The 6000-nt window shown below is 35.5% G+C and overlaps 1 non-coding gene across 1 annotated transcript; it reads left to right on the top strand.

Moving 5' to 3' along the window:
- Positions 1 to 734: 734 nt before the first annotated feature.
- Positions 735 to 838, top strand: LOC130938326 (small nucleolar RNA R71). The gene has a single exon (XR_009069496.1). It is a non-coding gene; the product is annotated as a small nucleolar RNA R71 (small nucleolar RNA).
- Positions 839 to 6000: the final 5162 nt, after the last annotated feature.

The raw sequence follows: 6000 nt of genomic DNA, 5'->3' as shown, positions 1-6000 counted from the left end.
TTGGATTCTCTTCTGTATTGCTTAGGAGAGTACTACGAGGAATTTCAGTGATTTTCTTACTCAGCTGACCTACTTGTGCCTCCAAATTTCTAATGGAGGACCTTATTTCATTCATGAAACTTAAAGTGGCCTTAGATAGATCAAAGACTATGTTTGCTAAGCTAGAGGGGCTCTGCTCATAATTCTCTGTCTGTTGCTGAGAAGATGATGGAAAAGGCTTGCTATTGCTAAACCTGTTTCTTCCACCATTATTAAAGCCTTGTTGAGGCTTTTGTTGATCCTTCCATGAGAAATTTGGATGATTTCTCCATGAGGGATTATATGTGTTTCCATAGGGTTCACCCATGTAATTCACCTCTGCCATTGCAGGGTTCTCAGGATCATAAGCTTCTTCTTCAGAAGATGCCTTTTTAGTACTGTTGGATGCATTTTGCAATCCATTCAGACTCTGAGATATCATATTGACTTGTTGGGTCAATATTTTGTTCTGGGCCAGTATGGCATTTAGAGCATCAATTTCAAGAACTCCCTTCTTCTGAGGCGTCCCATTACTCACAGGATTTCTCTCAGAGGTGTACATGAATTGGTTTTTTGCAACCATGTCAATGAGTTCTTGAGCTTCTGCAGGCATTTTCTTTAGGTGAATGGATCCACCTGCAGAATGGTCCAGTGACATCTTAGAGAACTCAGATAGACCATCATAGAATATATCCAAAATGGTCCACTCTGAAAGTATGTCAGAAGGACACTTTTTGGTCAACTGCTTGTATCTTTCCCAAGCTTCATAGAGGGATTCACCATCTTTTTGCCTGAAGGTCTGAACATCCACTCTAAGCTTGCTCAACTTTTGAGGAGGAAAGAACTTGGCCAAGAAGGCCGTGACCAGCTTATCCCAAGAGTCGAGGCTATCTTTAGGTTGTGAGTCCAACCATGTTCTAGCTCTGTCTCTCACAACAAAAGGGAAAAGCATGAGCCTGTAGACGTCAGGATCTACTCCATTAGTCTTAACAGTATCACAGATCTACAAGAACTCAGTTAAAAACTGATAGGGATCTTCTAATAGAAGTCCATGAAACTTGCAGTTCTGTTGCATTAGAGCAACTAGTTGAGGCTTCAGCTCAAAATTGTTTGCTCCAATGGCAGGGATTGAGATGCTTCTTCCATAAAAATTGGAAGTAGGTGTAGTATAATCACCAAGCATCCTCCTTGCATTATTGTTGTTGTCATTATTTTCGGCTGCCATCTCCTCTTCTTATTCGAAAATTTCTGTAAGGTTTTCTCTGGATTGTTATATTTTAGCTTCTCTTAGTTTCTTCTTCAGAGTCCTTTCAGGTTCAGGATCTGCTTCAACAAGAATGTTCTTGTCCTTGCTCCTGTTCATATGAAAAAGAAGGGAACAGAAAATAATAATAGGGATCCTCTTTACCACAATAGAGAGATTCCTTTATGTGAGTATAAGAAAATAAGAAGAAAATCCGAACACAGGTAGAGGGGAGAAGAGGGTTCGAATTTTGAGTAGAAGAGAAGTGTTAGTAGATAAATAAATAAATAAATAGAAGAAAATGAGAGAGAAGAGTTTTCGAAAATTAACTAAAATAAAAGAAAAATATTTTTGTTTTTATGTTAAATTAAAGTTAAAATTTGAATTTATAAAAAGAAATAAAATTAAAATTAAAAAAAACAATTAGTTAAATAAAAAGATTTTGGGAAAAGAGGGAGGTGATTTTCGAAAATTAGAGAGAGGAAAGTAGTTAGGTGATTTTGAAAAAGGTAAGAAATAGTAAAACAAAAAAAAAGTCAATTAGTTAGTTGAAAAAGATTTGAAAATCAATTTTAAAAAGATAAGGAGTTAGAAAATATTTTTTTTTTGAAATTGATTTTGAAAAAAAGATATGATTGAAAAAGATATGTTTAAAAAGATATGATTGAAAAGATATGATAAAAATTATTTTGAAAAAGATTTGAAAAGGAAATTTTGAAATATTTGATTTTTAAAATAAAAATTGATTACTTGCCTAACAAGAAACTAAAATATATGATTCTAGAATTTAAAGATTGAACCTTTCTTAACAAGAAAGTAACAAACTTCAAATTTTTGAATCAATCACATTAATTGTTAGTAAAGTTTTTTTTTGAAAATTATGAAATAAAATTAAGAAAAAGATTTTGAAAATCAATTTTAAAAAAAATTTCGAAAATACAAAAGAAAAATGAAAAAGTTTTGAAAAGATAAGATTTTTAAAATTGAAATCTTGACTTAACTAAGAAGAAACAACTTATTTTAAAATTTTTTGACTAAGTCAACCCAAAGATTTCGAAATTTATGAGTAAATTGAGGAAAAGATATATATATTTTTTATTTTTGAATTTTTAATGAGGAGAGAGAAAAATACAAATATGACCCAAAACATGAAAATCTTGGATCAAAACCAATGATGCATGCAAGAACACTATGAATGTCAAGATGAACAACAAGAACATTATGAAGATCATAATGAACATCAAGAACTTATTTTGGAAAAATTTTCAAGAAAAGAAAAACATGCAAGACACCAAACTAAGAAATTTTTCATGTTTAGACACTATGAATTCAAAAATGCATATGAAAAACAATAAAAGACACAAAACAAGAAAATATGAAGATCAAACAAAAAGACTTACCAAGAACAACTTTAAGATCATGAAGAATGCAATGCATGAATTTTTCGAAAAAATGCATATATTTTAAAAACATGCAATTGACACCAAACTTAAAAATTAACTTAAGACTCAAACAAGAAGCCCAAATTTTTTTTTAGATTTTTTTTGAAAATTATTTTTTGAAAAATGCAAACAAATAAAAAATTTTTGAAAAATTTTTGAAAACTTTTTGAAAAGAAATTACCTAATCTGAACAACAAAATGAACCGTCAGTTGTCCAAACTCAAACAATCCCCGGCAACAGCGCCAAAAACTTGATAGGCAAAATTGTGACTCATACTTTTTACGACTCGAACAATTCCTAGCAATGGCTCCAAAAACTTGGTGCACAATACTATGGTTCACGCACACTCTTCACAACTTCGCACAACTAACCAACAAGTGCACTGGGTCGTCCAAGTAATAAACCTTACGTGAGTAAGGGTCGATCCCACGGAGATTGTTGGTATGAAGTAAGCTATGGTCATCTTGTAAATCTCAGTCAGGCAGATTCTAATGGTTATAATGGTTTTTGAATATAAAGATAAATAAAGCATAAAATAAAGATAGAGATACTTATGTAATTCATTGGTGGGAATTTCAGATAAGCGCATGAAGATACTGTGTTCCTTCTGAATCTCTGCTTTCCTACTGCTTTCATCCAATCATTCTCACTCCTTTCCATGGCAAGCTGTATTTTGGGGATCACCGTTGTCAATGGCTACCGTCCGTCCTCTCAGTGAAAATGGTACAGGTGCGCTGTCACCGCACGGCTAATCATCTGTCGGTTCTCGATCATGTAAGAATAGGATTTACTATCCTTTTGCGTTGTCACCACGCCTTACAGTCGCGAGTTTGAAGCTCGTCACAGTCATTCAATCCCTGAATCCTATCGAAATACCACAGATAAGGTTTAGACTTTCTGGATTCTCAAGAATTCTGCCAGTGGATTGTAGCTTATACCACGAAGATTCTGATTAAGGAATCCAAGAGATATTTATTCAAGCTTATTTGCATGTAGAACGAAAGTGGTTGTCAGGCACACGTTCATAAGTGAGAATGGTGATGAGCGTCACATAATCATCACATTCATCAGGTTCTTAGGTGTGAATGGATATCTTAGAATAAGAATAAGTGTGAATTGAATAGAAGAACAATAGTAATTTGCATTAATACTTGAGGAACAGTAGAGCTCCACACCTTAATCTATGGTGTGTAGAAACTCCACCGTTGAAAATACATAAGAACAAGGTCTAGGCTTGCCCGAATGGCCAGCCTTCCCAAATAGCATGTGAATACCAAAATAGGGAATAAGACCCCCAATATAATAGTAAAAAGTTCTATTTATACTAAACTAGCTACTAGGGTTACAGAGATAAGTAATTGATGTAGAAATCCACTTCCGGGGCCCACTTGGTGTGTGCTTGGGCTGAGCTTGAGCTTTACTCGTGCAAAGGCTTCTCTTGGAGTTAAACGCCAAGTTGTAACGTGTTTTTGGCGTTTAACTTTGGTTTGAGACGTGTTTCTGGCGTTTTACTCCAGAATGCAGCATGGAACTGGCGTTGAACGCCAGTTTGCATCATCTAAACTCGAATAAAGTATGGACTATTATATATTTCTAGAAAGTCCTTGATGTCCACTTTCCAACGCAATTGAGAGCGCGCAAATTGGAGTTCTTTAGCTCCAGAAAATACATTTTGAGTGCAGGGAGGTCAGAATCCAACAGCATCTGTAGTCCTTTTTCAGCTTCCTATCAGATTTTTGCTCAGGTCCCTCAATTTCAGCCAGAAAATACCTGAAATCATAGGAAAACACACAAACTCATAGTAAAGTCCAGAAATGTGATTTTTGCATAAAAACTAATAAAAACATCCCTAAAAGTTGCTAGATTCTGCTAAAAACTACCTAAAAACAATGCCAAAAAGCGTATAAATTATCCGCTTATCACTTACTTTTTGGAAATTTAAGGATTTATCTTCAACGTGTACGTCTGGAGTACGCGTATGCATGGGCGTGGAAATATAACATTCCACGCGTTTGCGTAGGTGACGTGCACATGTGGATAGGCCAACGTTGGAGGGAGTGTTGGCAAGCCAACGTTAAGTATAACGCCTGCGATAAGAATGTTAAATCTGGAATTGGGAAAATTTGAAATGACGCGTACGCGTCACTGACGCATACACATGGATGCACATTCTGGCCTCGCACACGACGCATACATGCGAAAACGTGTTCGACGCGTACGCGTGGTCGACATGCACGCATGGATTGGCGAAATTGACCACGCACACGTACGCGTGGGCCACGCGCATGCGTGTTGGTGCACTAACATTGAATCAAATGTTGCTGGAAACATCCAGACTTCATTTCTTCCAAGAAACGTTTGAACCAATGATTTTATACAAACGTGGTCACCAACGTTAAGGCTAATTTCATTCCAAAATGCATCAATACAAAATATGAATGTTATTTGCCAACGTCCATCATCAAGGAATCAATCCTAACTGCTTCAATCAAGTCCAAGGAACACATCTAAGTTTTTGAAGATCCAATTGAAGATCAGAAGAGGGTTATAAATAGAAGAATTGTTGAAGATTGAGAGGAGCTGTCGGGAGGCCTTGAGGGGGGCTCTGGGAGTTCAAACTCTTAATTTCACTTTCTCTACACTTTTCATTTAGCTTTATGTATTTTCTTTTTCTTTTTCCTTGGGGGTTAGACAGCAAGAAACCCAGTTGGGAATTTCCATATTCTTCTCTGTACTTTCCTCTGCTTTTCTGCATTTTTCTTTTCTTTGTAATTTGAATTGAGCTATAATGAACTAAACCCTCTTTTCATTGGGTTAGGGAGCTCTGTGTAATTCAATGGATCAATATTAGTTTTCATTCTTCTTCTTCTGTCTTTTCTCTTGATCTTACTAGAGAGATTTCATTCTTCAGTCAATCATTCAATTGTCTTGGAAGAAAAATTGAACGTAATTGGATTCTGTGATTAGCTTGGAAGAGAAATCACATAATTTTGCTTGAAATCTTTCTCATATTGGATTATATTTGGGGTTTGGATGGATATAGTGACATGTAATCCTACCAATACTTTGATCTATGAATGTGTGTGGTATAATTAGGGACCAAACTTCATCTCTTCCCATGAGCACTTAAATCAAGAAATTGGGCAATTGTTCATGCTTAGAGAGATTAGATTGCCAAGGAATTGGGATCTAATCACCAAATATTGCCAAGGAAATCAATGAATGCATTGATTGAGGAAGAGATGAACATGAATTCGATCCGGAGCACTATCACATCTCCAGACCCCAATGAGCTT

This window comes from Arachis stenosperma, chromosome 6 (assembly GCF_014773155.1).
Source record: "Arachis stenosperma cultivar V10309 chromosome 6, arast.V10309.gnm1.PFL2, whole genome shotgun sequence".
NCBI classification, from domain to species: Eukaryota; Viridiplantae; Streptophyta; class Magnoliopsida; order Fabales; family Fabaceae; genus Arachis; species Arachis stenosperma.
This window is presented reverse-complemented; position numbering and strand designations above follow the sequence as displayed.